The 15,661-nt window shown below is 35.8% G+C and overlaps 1 protein-coding gene and 1 pseudogene across 6 annotated transcripts in view; one reads left to right on the plus strand and one right to left on the minus strand.

The window, feature by feature from the left end:
- RBMS3 (RNA binding motif, single stranded interacting protein 3) overlaps window positions 1-15,661 on the minus strand; it is an 822,470-nt gene that overhangs the window by 779,035 nt on the left and 27,774 nt on the right. The window lies entirely within an intron of this gene.
- On the plus strand, window positions 9,425-9,974 carry LOC105543515 (annotated as a pseudogene). The gene has a single exon (XR_001006630.1). The product of XR_001006630.1 is annotated as a 40S ribosomal protein S24 pseudogene (transcript).

Below are 15,661 nucleotides of genomic sequence, written 5' to 3' on the forward strand. Positions count from 1 at the left end.
AATCAGTATGTTATTTTATTGGCCTCATCAGTGTTTTCCAAAAATTCCTATAATGGCATAAAGTCTTAAAAAGCTTAGTTCATGCCAAAAATTGCTTACATGCTTAAATAAAAATCATGCGGAATGTAAGAAGGGGTTTGAATTATATGAAGAGATACTAAATTATTGATTTTTAAAATTTCATCTAGAACTCAGTCCATCTAAGGGGTGTGTGTATGTGTGTGTGTGTGTGTGTGTGTGTGTATAACTGTATGTGTACAATATCAGAAGGAATATACATTTCAGAAGAGAAGATAGAGGGGTGTCAAGAGCACCACAGACATATTACATATGGCTTCTGATGTTTGTTTTTTTTTTTTACTGTTAATTTTACTATGTGCGCTGGAGTTAAACATGCATTTTTAGGCCATATAACGATCCAGATAATGTAAATAACATAGATTTAAATTTCAGCATTTTCTAGTTACCCTAGTTACATGTTTGCCAAATTATTAAATCGGTTCTGTCCAAAAATTCAAAATATAACAGTAATAATACGAGCTAGTTTACAGCTTTTTTTCTTTACTATGGTGGTTGTAGATAATCCTGCAACTAGCATAAATTCTATTGTTATTATCCAAAAAATCAACTTTGTGTGAAAAATAAGCTGAAGTACATACCTGATTTTACTTCAAAAAATAACATATAAAACACAAAAATATTTTATTTCTGTTAATTTGTCAAGTGTGTGTGTGTGTGCGCGTATAAAATTTGATATCAGAGCAGCACCTTCAAAGGTGGAGATTACACCAGTGACAATGTGTCTGAGCTTCAGTCTCTCTTGATTTCTTGATTTGCTCTTGACATTAACAGCACCGACTTCTGCTTGGTTCTGATGGATGAGAGGATGAGACTAGAATTTTGTGGTCTCCATCTCCATGGTGATGCCAAGTCAAGTTCTTGGCACACTGCATGCACTTAAATAACACTTATTAGATGAATGGATGACTTCTAGCAAGAAAGGTCAAAAGCATAATCTTCAAAAAATAGGCTGCCCTAGAGTTCTAAGCAGCCCCACAAATTCTCCATACTACTCATTGAATGGCTAAGAGGTGCTACCCTATTTGACTTAAGTAGCTAAAGAGCTTATGGCAATCGTTTATAAACCCTCTCCTTAAGTATCTTCTAAAGCCCATGAAAATTAACTCCAAGGAATCATCCACAAATCCTTTGCATATAGTGAGGTTTTCTTATATGACAACTTTCCTGAAATAGAAAGACCAGTGTCTGGAGTACGGCCATTTTTTTGTTTGTTTGTTTTTTATATGTGAAAACTAATTAGCATGGCAACTGACTTGATCTGGACTAGGTACTTTAAAAGAACTATAATCAAGAATAGCAGGACTAAGATTTTTTAACTCATAAAATGTACACTTTATTTTCACCAGATCTATTTGAATGTTAGAGGATGAGCATTTCAATCATGTCTACAGCATGTGGAGGATTACATTAGGTGATAGAGGCAGCAGAATATCATTGTATTTTATGGCATCCAAAGTGATTATACACTCATGTATGGATATATAAATAAACATAAACTCCGGATAAATTAAAAACACACACACACAAAACACAGAAAACATTTTTTACTAGATCATGAACTCCTTAATTTCTCGTATCCTTAGTTCCTCCTATGATGTCTGGCTTTTCATGGGGATACAGTAAATGTTGGTTGACTCAAATAAGCCAGACGGTAGAAAAGAAGAAAATGAAGAAAGAAAACAAATGGGAAGGACAGAAATGAAAAAAATAAAAGAGAGGAAGAGCCCTTCATAGATGGAGCATACTACAGAAAATTCTATATAGCCCTAAGCTCAGTGCCTGGCAAAACCATTGTTATTTCTTTTTCTACAGTTTTATCACATATTCTTGTATAGTCTCATTATTAAGGGCATGATTGGGATCCATTATAATATCTAGTTTTGAAAAATCATTGCATTAAATAACACACCACACATGCTTTTTCTTCTTAAAAGGAAACCATTTAGAGCCACTTAGTGTTTATTGAGTGAGCATGCACAGCACTTAGAGAGGACAAGTGGGCCCATAACTCAGGACTTCAGTAGTTACCGCCCTCAGCTGAATATCTCTAGCCAGCTTGGTGGCTTTGACCTTCATAGATGTACAAACTGCTTTCATTTTTGGTCTTGTAATTTATTATTTGGATTGATGAAGGAGCTCTGGTTAAAATGCAAGAAGTATATGGAACACTGCTTTCGAGAATAAAATTGGTGCTCATCTTACACAGAACATTAAAATGACCCTAGTATTTCATAGGGAATTGCAAGAGGGAAAACTACATATGTACGTATTTGAGTCTTCATGTCAGCAAAATATAACAAGTGGAGAAAGCTCACAACGTGAGTTTCTTTATCTCATCCTTTAGAAACAACTCAAGAAAATTATCGAATTTAGCCACATAACATGCATTGCAATCTGATACATTTGTGGGTTCAAATTATTGTCGTATTTTCAAATATTTTATAAGTTGCTTACAAACCTAACTTTGAAGTAACTGAATAGAGCACAACATTTGTTAAATGGAAAGCAATAAAAATTTATCTTATATTATTTTTCAACAGGTAATACTGTCAAAATGATTAGTATTTTTAATTTCCAAGGAAGTTACTAGAATTACGTTATTTCAATGAAAGGGGCTAATATTCATAAAAGTTTGGGAAACCCACGTCTAGTACAATAAAATACTTAAAGCAAGGTAATTATGTGTAGGTTATTCATGTTATAAGTGAAAGAAAGAGCTCTATGAAATTCTATCTTAAGGTTCCTGCCCTACGACCTGAGCAGGTGATGTATGAGTCATTTGGTACCTTCATTGGCTAATCATATATCTTAACTCAATGCATTCCTCAAAACTCACTGTTTTGCGTGACATAGAAACAAAATTTAAAGATTTTCCCCAAATCTTAAAAACAGAGTACTGGAGCCATGGCTCATATTTTGCCCTCTGACTTCAAAGTTTATTCTTTCAAATATGTCATATTATATTTAACTGACCTTTCTATTAAGGAGTATTTTTATCTGCATTTCTGTACCTCTTAATAGCCCTCCACTTCAAAAAAGGGCCACAGTTATTTATTCAAATTCTTAATAACTAAAAATAATAGCTTTTCTGTAATACAGCTCTTATGACTCCAAGCTGCCTGAATAGCAAAGTTATGAGTTCACTAATAAATAGCTAACACAAAATAGAAACTCAATCTGCTAGCAAATCCTTCCTTTAAAAATATTCCTCTGTAAGTGAATACATTCTCTTTTACTATTATTTCTTGGGATTAAATATCTCCAAGTTACCTATGTCATGTTTGTCAATTTTTCTCTGTGATAGTATGAATTTCTCCATTAATATGCCATAGAATGTTTCTAGGAAGGAAGATGATCCAGTTTTTATTCTGTATTCATTTATTTATTTTTTTACTCAGTCAATGGCTACTTTCTTCACCTTTGGAGAAAACATTTTTCATGACATTCCTTTAGAGCATTTAAAAGGAGTTTGATATTTAGGAGTTATAATAAAAACAGGCAGTCTGAACCTTTTAGAGGTCTCCGAGAAAGTTCTCTTATTTTGTAGAACTTCTGTTCCTTCATATTCGCAGCTGACTGTAGTCTAATCTGAGAGTGAAATTAAATTCTTGATATCCATCAGCAACAAAGCTGGCAATTTGTGCAAAGGTGATCTAAATAGCCCATTTAATGTCTCACCTGTGAAAATAAAAATCTATGTACTTCGAGGAAAAGGACTTGATGAGGTAGGTCAGTTGCCTCCTTTTACATGGCAGACTAAATCCCAGAGAGTTTAACTGACTCGAGTCTGATCTCAAAGATTGTTATGGTCAGCACCAGGTTTAAAATCCCGCTCCAGAATCTGAAAACAGATTCTTTCTACCATGTATCTGCCAGAATATTAGCACAGAAAGTTCAAGAAGGCAGTGTTTTAAGGGGAAAGGGTGCTTACTGACTATGTCCTTAAGAGCTTTGATATGTGCTGATATGACCAATTTAAATATAATTGAAGCAGGTCTAGGTATTAGATTTAATTACTATTCTAAGTACTTTGGACTTAGATCTGGGAGAATACTGCCCAGACAAGGAAGTATTAGAATATGCAAATAATGATTTTCTAGAAACAGATCAACTAAATTTAAAAATCCAAATTCCATATTTACTGTGCAATTTTAAACAAGATACTTATTTTACATATCTATAAAATGGAGATGAGAATAATATCAATAGACATGGTGAGGATTAAATAAGGTACTGTGTAAATGGTCCATCACAATGCCTGGCCCACAGCAGATGCTGGCTTTGTCTTATTTTCGCTTATGCCTCCCTTACGGCATCTCTGCATCTTTTTCTATACAGTCAAACCAGTATAGATAAAGAGGAAGTTGCTCACAAGAAGAAGGCAGGCTGAGTAGGCCCCCAGCTTAACAGAAGAGATACAACTAAAATAAGTTAAAGAAGTCCTGCCTTTACTTTTAAGCTCATATCCCAAACCCCATAGAAATGCACTGAATGAGGCAAGGGAAGAGCTTTGTGGTTGTGTGACATGGAATTGGCATGGTGCTGGAATGCTGTGAAATGGGAAACGTGAATCCTTTCCTTAACTTATGTCATTTTGTCCCAAACTGTACTTCCTAGTTTAGCATCTTCATCTTTGGTGATCTGATCTCTGGCTGGATCCTTAGCTTCAACATCTACCACCTATATCCCTTAGCTTCTATCGCTTAAGCCACGCTGAAGTATTTGTCATTACTTAAATACCTAGTCCTGTTTTATATCTCTTAGATACATGCTACAATGCTGTCTCAATGGTCTGTAACTAGCAATCCTACTTGTTCTTCAAAATTCAGTCTAAATATTGTTTCCTCTAGGGTATCTTCCCTGAATCTGATTTTTTTACTCTTATGCCCCCCTAGTATCCTATTCATGCTGCCATTATAGCACTAATAAAATTGTAATCATTGATTTGCATATTTATTACTTACTATAAGTCTCTCAAGGTTCTAGATCTTGTCTCATTCAAGTTGGCATCCCTAGCACGTAGCACAATACCTGGCCCACAGTTGGCACAAGATACATGATGAATGTGTGAATAAATTAATTAAATGTCAAAGGAAAGAAGCTAATCCATGATGACCTACATTGGTTGTGACTTTTGGCAAATCATAAACTCTGTCCAATCATTCAAAGGTAATCATTTGGAAATAATTGCTAATCAGTGCCAGGGGAGGATATGTTCCATGGGAAGGCTCTCTTGTGTTTGATGAGTTAAAACAGTAAGGACCTTGCATTCTGAGGGTGATATATTAACCAGAGTGATATGTTAGCCAGATACCAAATAAGGCCATCCATTTGACTTATGCAGTACATCTGATTCTTCCTGCTATTGCTCACAGAACCCAGGTTAGGGCTTCTGCATCTTTGTGAATGATCATTTTGTCTTGCAACAGACACCTCAGTCTGTTACCTCAGTCACTACATTTCTAGTTTGCAAAATTCTTGGCAGCCTAGTTTATAAACCTAAGAAGTAGTAAACCAACTTAGCCCACAAAAATATTTTAAGATGCTTAAAATACAAGCTTTTCTTTGAAATACAGTGAAGACACCAGATTATTATGAATGTTCAAATGGCTGTTTTTTCTAGTTAGATTGATATGAACAGAAAAAGAAACAGGAAATTAATACTGAAGACTTGCAGGACAATAGAAAAGTGTTTAACATGATCTCAAATAGGGTAATTTGATCTTTCCTATTATTATCTTGTATGTACCTACAAATCAGAACAGGAAAAGGAATTCTTGGGAAAAAAATTAACTAAGATAAAATAAGATTGCATTCATCACTGAAGTTCAACTATAAAGAGGTTAAAGCTGTCCTGTAAACTCCAGATAAAAGGCTCATAACTCATTTCCACTGGAGGGTGATAAGACAAGCTGTTCTTTCCATGAGTGGATGAAACGAGTGTAGTCTTGTAAGAAGAAAACTAAAGATGAGTAAAACAAACTCCTTCTACTACTGGAAGATAAACTATACAGTTTAAATGATGTGACATTACTGTATTGTTTGACCTTTTCTGATAAATAGGTAGAATTATTTCTTCTCAAATCTTCACTGTGTAAATACACAATTTCTTTCACATTTTATAATTTTTAAATTCGTTAATTATTTACATAGAGTTTCTTTTATTTTTATGTATTTCTGTGTGTGCATATTATGGGTGTTTATTAACTATTTTCTTTTCCATCCAATTAATAACAGCTTATATGTGTTTTGCCTCTGCAGCTTCTGAATGCCTATAAATTTATTACACATTCCTTCCGTTGTTGCAATAATGATAGAATAGGTGAGATTTTCATGTATAGATTATTTAAAGCTTTTAGGTTCAAGCAATGCCAAAAACCAGAGAGAAATACCAAACAAAACTCAATATGCTACTATAAGTCTCCGAAAGAATATCATATCTGGACGTTAAAAAAAATAAGAATAAAAAAATTCATTCACCAATTATGTTGGTTTTCTGAATATATAATTGTTAAACTCTATCATAGCTTGGTTTACTAAGCCAAAAACAAATTAACAGCCTACATAAAGCTTCCTAAACAAGAATAAATGTCACAGTCTGCAATATGAATAGGCTTCCTTTAAGATCTATCATATTTTGACTTAAGGCTTTTTCAAATATTTGACAGAGTTTTTACTATATTGCTTTTATCCCTAAAAGCATTTTGACAAAAGAATAAACTAAAGCTAGCACACAAGCAAGGGAATAATTTACATACAAATTGGGCATCAAATTAGAGTTTTAGAAAAATTTTATGCTGGTATGTCAATATCTCCAATATTCATTGTTTATATTAGAATCACTAACATTTCTACAGTGAATAGCAATGGTATTAACATTTTTCACTTATCCAACAAATGTCTCTTGAGTGTACAGGAATTAAAGGTTAAGCCACATCGCCACTTACACAAGCCTCATTTCCAAGAAGTATATAGTCCAGAATAGACGATTAGAGAAGTTTATAATAGCTATTAAATAGTATAGCTCAAAATATGGAAATCAGTAAAATATGGCCCAGAGGCGGGACAACTGTTTTTGTAATATAATTAATTTAATAATTTAATTATAATTTATAATTTAATCAGGACAGATCCACCTAAACTCATTTGTTTAGGTATTGCCTAAGCTTGCTTTCATGTTACGTAGAGCAGAATGAATACAGTGGAAAGTGTATACAAAGCAAGCAGGAAATATTTACTATCTGGTCCTTTACAAGAAAGTTCACTCATCCCTAATGATGACAATAGTAACTACCATATGAAGTTCAAACCAAATGACAAAATTGTTCATAGAAGAATGATATTTTTGCTAGGGAGTTATCATTGAAGCTGAACTTTCAATTATTAGTAAGAATTTTAATGAACAGATTCATTGATAATAGCCATCCCAGAAGAAACAAAACAAACAAAAAATCGTATCAAAGACATACAAGCAATGCATATTTGATATATTTAGAAAATATCATGTTGTAGAGTTTGGTTGGGTGATAGGCTGGAAGAAGTGAATTCTAGTGAGAGTCACATGTCTGATATCTGGCAGATTCACCCCAGGACAGTCATACCAGTTGTTTACGGCTAGACTCGGCAGTGATGGCCTCTTTCCTGAATTTTTTTTTACCAGTTCTTAGATATTCTTAATATCATCCCTGGTAATACCTATCAAAACCAATGAGAGGGAGCCAAGAGAGCATTTGAAGGACAATTTATAGTCTAAAGTAAATTTATCATAAAACATAAAAGATATAGCATTGATCTCAAGAAGCTAGAAAAAGAACAATAACAAAACCTGAAGTACTCTCACATGTTGTTTATGGGAAAGTGAATCAGTAGAGCTGTGTCAATGATAGTAGTAGGGTGGAGATGCATTTAGCCTGATCTATAAAAATTCAAGTGTCCTTTCGACTCTGCGATTCTACTCCTAAAATTTGATTCATGGACATGCCCCTATACATGTACCAAAAGATAGCAACTGGTGTGTTCACTGCAGCATGATTGTATGATCAACATTGGAAACAATCTTAGTATTTATGAAGTTTAATGTTTAACAGTATATCCTGACTCTAGAATACCATCTAGTTGATAAAACAATTATGTAGATCCACGAGCTCTCTCTCACACACACAAATGCCCATAATATGATAAAAAAAAAAAAGTTACTGAACAATATCCATAGCCTTACAATTTTCTTGGAAATTATATTTTTGTATGTAGCTAAATGTGTATATACATGTGCATAAATATATGTATGTGTGTACATGAATGCATGTGTGTATGTGTGTATACATGAGAAGGGGAGGAAAAAATATAACGAGGATGAGGTTTTGAAGTATATACAAAACTGTTAAAAGTGGTTGAACTTTTGCAAGAGGAATCTTAAATTTTACTTTATATATTTACGGTTTTTCTCAACCAGAATATTATTCTGTAGTTAAATGAAATAAATGAAGAAACAAATAAAACTACGACAAATATCTCTGAATGTATACATTTCCTACTATTTCAGATATGAAGTTATTAGATGAAAGCTTATAAACATTTTAACATTATTGATAAATAATGCCAGACTGTTTTTCAATGGTGCCAATAGTGTCTAATTTATCTGTTTTCTTTTTCAAGTTAAATGTTAGCAAGGACTATGTTGAGACCAGAGATTGGCATGCTCCTAGGCATAAAAGCTTCAGACTATAAACTTTGGAGCTCTACATTTATGGCCACAGTCATTTAGAATGTTTCCCAATCCTGGGTTCTCCAAAGCTAAATCCAAATGGAGGATCCAGTGATTTTTGGCATATTTCTTACTGATCTCATGCCAGCTACTGGCATCACGTTACTGAGCAAAGGCACATGACATTTTTAGGTACTTAAGGAAAGAGCAACTCTAATTCAGAAAAGCACGACACAAGACAACACTCATGTTCGATACATGAAGTTAGGCTTGCTTCACTTCATATAACCCAAATTGGGACACAACTTGAATACTTAAATCAAAGTCAAGGCCACTTGAGAAACCAGCTCCTGGCTTCAACCCCCCAGTAGGTTTTGTGCACACCATATCTGGTTCCCTCCATCCCTGTGCACCTGAGATAAAAACAGGATGTAATGCTGAAACCCAGGGTACCTGTAATTAAACCAGGGTCAAAGCCATGGTCTCTCAACCTTTAAGCAACAGCTTTATCCCTCCCTTAGATATCTTTATAAACCTCAGCCTCTATCACAGTGATGGAAAGCATGAATTCTGGAGCCACACCGACTCTATATGCCTGCTGCCTTCCAGCAGTGATCTTTAAGTAAGTCAGACGCTCTTTTCCTTCCCGACTGTCTGAAGATAGGCCGCCATCATGAACGACACCGTAACTATCCACACTAGAAAGTTCATGACCAACCGACTACTTCAGAGGAAACAAATGGTCATTGATGTCCTTCACCCCGGGAAGGCAACGGTGCCTAAGACAGAAATTTGGGAAAAACTAGCCAAAATGTCCAAGACCACACTGGATGTCATCTTTGTATTTGGATTCAGAACTCATTTTGGTGGTGGCAAGACAACTGGCTTTGGCATGATTTATGACTCCCTGGATTATGCAAAGAAAAATGAACCCAAACATAGACTTGCAAGACATGGCCTGTATGAGAAGAAAAAGACCTCAAGAAAGCAACGAAAGGAACGCAAGAACAGAATGAAGAAAGTCAGGGGGACTGCAAAGGCCAATGTTGGTGCTGGCAAAAAGTGAGCTGGAGATTGGATCACAGCCAAAGGAGTAAAGGTGCTGCAGTAAAGGCTACCTGTGTCCATTTTGGATTTTTCACGAGCAGATTAATAAACTAAAAACTTTCAAAAAAAAAAAAAAAAGTAAGTCAGACTTCAATTTTCTAATGTGTAATATGAGGATACTAATAGGACAGTGAGTCCTGTCATATCTTTGTTCATGGAATCCAAATATTCAATCCCATAACATATGAGAAGGTATTATTGCCAGATTAATGAAATGACCAAAGTTAGCTAGCTGGCTGATAAGTTCAAGGAATCTGGAGCCAACTGCCAACCACATTACATCTAAACTTGTAGGACACAGTATCATGGGATTTTTACCACAAGGTTGCTATGAAGACTGAGTTAAACACCAAGAATAGGGAGTTGCATAAAGTATGACGAGTATATAATGTTGCCTATTATCATTATGACTTCTGTTACTATCACCACTCCTACACCTCCACCACCACAGCACTGCAAAGCAGACAAAGTCAAGAAAGAAAATTTGCCAAGGACCAAGCAACCAGAAGATGATAAGCAATAACAGAAAGGATATTTCTGTGTATTTGTTAAAGGATAATCTATCTAATTTGTGCTGACTACTCTCCACTCATCACAAATTTTCCTTTTGCCGAAAGTCAACTGCTAAACCCTGGGAGGGAATAAGGCCACGGCTTGAGGCCGGCGTTCAAGAGAGACTCTATAAAAGTGATTGGATTTATATTAAGCATACTATCCATCTATAAACCAGTCACCTGGTTTGCCACACATGGCTAGCTCTGGAGACCAATGCTGTACTCTAGTAAGCATCATGCCGTTTTAACAAATATTGACAACCTGAAGTCTGTGTACCATAAGGTATAGAATTTTGTTCCTACATGAGAGTTTTAGGATTTCTGAGGGGAAAAAGTGCTGTTTTGCAACTGGAAAACTTGAGGGCAGCAGTGGCCACATGACCCTTACTAATATCGTGACATTTAACCTGGTACTGTTGCAAATAAATCATGTCACCATAGACTCCAGTGACCTATGCCTCAAATTTCCTCGTTCAAGGCAGAAGTCCCAGACCAGAATGTGGAAAAGCAGTACACACAGTGCCTTCATGCCCATGGACATGCAAGTTACTCTTGGCAAATATAGTTATTGTGGAATTAACTTCCTTTCTCTACTCGAGGCAGTGAGTTTCATAATACAATGGCAATAAAAGAAAGCAATCAGAGCTGAGGGCAGTGAGGACTTTTACATGTTTCCTACCTCTTTCTTGTTGTGCATTAAACAAGACCAGATGTTTCAACAAAGAAATGAAACCAAAGTCATACTACATTTGATTTGTGGGACCACCCTTACTTGAAATGCCATCTCATCGTTCCAAGGTTTGAAAAATGATGTGCATAACAAGCAAGATAAGAAATGTGAACATTCCTTCAAAAAAGTCATTCATTATATGATCCACAGATGGTAAGAAAATGCTTTCCAAGTAGGGACAGAGAAATGTAACGATTATTTGCTTAGGGATTGAGACAAGGCAGACTCTCTCATCCTTCTCCATGCCTGTGTCCTGAAATGATGGAGCACATGTGAATGGCACTGCAGGGGCAGTGAAGTTAAAGGTGAAAAGCAGAACTGAATCCACAAAAGCCAGGAGAAGAGTGAGCAGAGCAGATCAAAGCAAAAGATCTTGGGATTATATAGAGTGTCCACAGTTTCCAGGGAAGCACAGTTCTACGAAAGGTTAATACAGGCAGTCACAGCACATGCGCATTTAATTTATGGCACTTCATCTCTGTATTTGTGGATGGACTCCTTAGGGGAGAGAAAAAAAAAAGGAGAGTGAAGGGAAAAGATGACAGAGAGAAAAGGAGAGAGATTGACAAAGGGACAGATATAGACAGAGACATATAGATATACAAAGAAAAGGGGAGAAAAAGATACACAGATATAGATGCACAAAAAAAAAAAAAAGAGAGTGCAAGAGTACAGAAAGAATGAGAAGCAATTAGTGATTTAAATTTGTGGTCACTTACTAATTCCACCACTATTTCATGAATACATTTATAAAAGAAAGTAAACTCAAGTCCTGAAATATGAATCTGCCTTCCCCTGATCACTCTTGGTTCTGTTGTGTCCCTACGTAAGTGAACCTCTTGTCAGGTTGAGATCAATTCAAGCTTTTAAAAATACAGCATGTATTCCTCAAAAAGTGCATTCATAAATTATCTTATGTGCAACAACAACAAAACAGAATGCTAGAAAAAAAATAACTGGCTGTGTTGGATTTTATATTTCTGATAGTTGCCTCAAAATTCAGAATGTAACCCCAGTATTAGATGGACACTAGACGTGTTATTCCCCACAAGACTATGTGTTCACAAAGTTTGAGAAAGGGTGGGTTCAGGAAATTTAAACAGGTGTCCTGCCTTCAGACCTTCTCAAATCCCTTAGTATACTATCCAGCATTAGGACTCTCTACCATGCAGGCGGACTATGGGAAACCAAACTGACTTGATTATAGAACCCTTTTCTTTTTCAGAGTGTGCTTCACAGCACAAGCACACTGTGGAGCACACTTAGGAATCTCTGATGCAACTCAAGCATTCTCACTTCCAAATAAGGAAACCAAGGCCTCTCTAAGGGCATACATCTGGCTATCCAAATGCTGCAACAGGATGGATGGCCCTGATTGATTTAATGATTGCTATGGATATGTTTTATTTCTTCATACCCTTATTCCTTCACCCCTAGGTCACTAAAATGGCCAATCCCCCTAATCTTGTCTTCTGCTAGTCAAGTGTATACGTTAAAATCAAGCAAACCTTTCTAAATGTAGATTTCATTGCAATGCTCTTATGCCTGTTACTCTATAGTGGCTCCCAATAGCCTATAAGAGTAAATCTCAAACTTTCTCCAAATATATGAATTAAATAGTAAATCTCAAACTTTCCCCAAACACTTGAATCTAAATTATATGGCACCCCAGGAACACATGCCATATTCACATACCTTCTAGCATAATGCCAACATTTTTTGGTGGCTTCCATACTGTGGTATGAGACACAAACTTAGAATATCAAGTGCTTACTCCTCAACCAATCTGGCAGTGCACCTCACACTCAGACAAATTTTCTGTTCTACCTATGTCCTTCTCTCCTTGAAGGCTGTCTATAGAACATGTAGCAGTCTACAGAAAACATTATTAGATTCTTCAAACCTAGGCTGATCGGAGATCTCAATTTCAATTCAGAGAAGAGCTATTTTAGAGAACTGGAGAATGATATTCTCCTGTCAGAGCTTTCCGGAGATAATAAGAGAACCTAACAAACAAACCCACCTCAAATCTGTTTGCACGTAAAAGATAATGTCTAGCTTTGCTTATTAGCTCTGTTTATCAACCAGTGCCATGCTCACTGGCCCCATTAACCTACTGAATCAAGGTTATGATTTGAAAAGAAATGCCTATGACATGGACCACAGGAGCAGCAGCACTCAGGAGTGATAACACAGTAGCACTGTTGATATATAACATCAGAGATAGATTTGGACTCACTGGGAGTTGGACTGTGCAAACTAAAAGGTTTTATGTTTTGTTTTGGTTTGCTTAGCTTTGCTTTACTTTTATCTAATAACAGAAAAACTCAGTGGAAATAAAACACTAGTTAATCTATGTAAGAAAAATAGAATAACAGATGAACGTCAGAGCCATCAACATGGACGAATATGCCAGATGCTGCTCCCTGAAGTGCCACGTGACAATAAATTTTCATCACATCAATTTACCCCAAGGAGCACATCTTGAGTGATTTTCCCCTCCAGCGTTAGCCTAATAACAACTTGGAAGGTGGGGCTGAAGGAATTCACTCCTGTGACTTTCTTTGGTTTCATGTTCATCAGGAAGAGAAAATCTTCCCATAAAACAAACAAGCAAATCTTAAAGTGTTAGCACACATATATGATTTACAGGCCTCTCATCCTTAACCACGGTTTTCAGAATTTCACTAAAAATCAAACATTTAAAAAAATACAGAAGATTGAAATCTCAGATTCAAGTGTATTTAAATATTTCAGTGGAAAGGATCCAATTCTACCATACATGTACTTCCCATGCATTTAATAACAGTTTCCTGTGTTTCAGAATCCTTAATTATTGAATTATAAAGCCTGAAGTTTTACTAGAAAGACATATTTGACTTTGCCTCTCCAGATATGACCTTATCCGGGTCCCCCCAGCTTATTCAGAAGATGACCTGCTTTACTGAGATTAAAGTTTTCAGACATGATCTATTTCTACTCCATCCCAACACAAAATTTATCTTTGTTCTTATCACTGTCTCTTTCTTCCTCTCTTAAAGAAGTGATTATGGATTAGGTTTTCTAAGGACAATTGCTCCACCTGTGCCCTTGATCTGTTCAATATCTGCCCCCTCGACCCAGGATTTACCTTTAATGGCATTTTTTTTACCCACGTCCTCACATCTCCTATTCTTCACTGCCACCTCCTCCTTCAACTCAGATCACAAATATGCTCAAGCCTCCCTATTTCACAAACACGTTCCCTTAATTATGTTATTCCACATCAGTATCTGCCCCTTTCTTTTCTAATTTTAAATCTCAAACACTTTTTAAAAAAGTAGGCTACACTAATGCCTCTAGTTCTCACTTCTAAGTTTTCACCCCCGCTTCACCTGACCTCCAGCTGAAACTATTTTCCCGAAGATCAACAATGACCTAAAATTATTAAATGCAATGCATTTTTTTCCTCAGTCTTCAGATACCTTAAACTCTTTCCAATATATGAAATCACTAACAACTCCTTTTGGCATGACATTTCATATTCCCTTTGCTAGAATAATATTCATTTCTGTTTCTTCCATCTCTCTGACAAATTCTCACCATCACCACCCCCACCGCATATTCCCTAGGATTCTATCTTTCAATTCTTTTATTTCTGTAATATCCCTCTTAATCTTGTTTGTGCTATGATAATCAGTGCCAAATATCAGCAAAATGACAAAATAAATCATAGTACCCACCTTATAAGTTATTGTAAGAATTTAACGAGTCAGTACATTATGATACAAATACCCCCAAAGGGTTTCTTGTTGCTGTTATTGTTTTCTCAATATTATTAAATCTAAATATTTATTTTAAACTTCAAGATAAATTTCTAGCAGACTTCGAGGCAGCTACAGATGGCTGACAGACTAATACACACTTCCAAATTCACATGCCCAAAACTTAACTCTCTGTCCTGTCTCCAAAAACCTGTTCTTTCTCCTATACATCCTCTTTTCTCAGGTAGAAATACCCCATTTTCAGTGTCATTCCAGCAGGAAGTGTTTGGACTCACTTTAGAAAACTCTTTATAACTTCACGCCCATGATCAAAGGACTGCCCACCCTCTGCCAATGCGGCCTCCACAGTTCCTTTTCACTTTCAACAGAGCTGTCCTAAGCCAGATATTAATGTTCTGCTACCTGTGTTATTTCTATAAATTCAATCCAGACTTGTCTCCAAGTTCTCTCCTTAGCTCTCCTATCCTAACCAATACTAGGGTAATAGTTTGAAAGCACTGTCAGATAATATCACCTGCACTGGAAGAAAAAAAGGATTAGAGTTCATCAACATCTGGATAAAACATGTCAGCATTCTTACCATGGCATTCAAGGTCTTCCAAGCTTCCAAGATCAAGCTTTCTTTTCTTTTTTTTTTTTTTTTTTTGTTTTGTTTTGACTGAATTTTCTTTCCTAATTTTATTTTCCTGTTTTCTGACACTATGCTATATTTCTTTCAGGA

The sequence above is a fragment of the Mandrillus leucophaeus genome, unplaced genomic scaffold (genome assembly GCF_000951045.1).
Source record: "Mandrillus leucophaeus isolate KB7577 unplaced genomic scaffold, Mleu.le_1.0 Scaffold107, whole genome shotgun sequence".
Taxonomy (NCBI): domain Eukaryota; kingdom Metazoa; phylum Chordata; class Mammalia; order Primates; family Cercopithecidae; genus Mandrillus; species Mandrillus leucophaeus.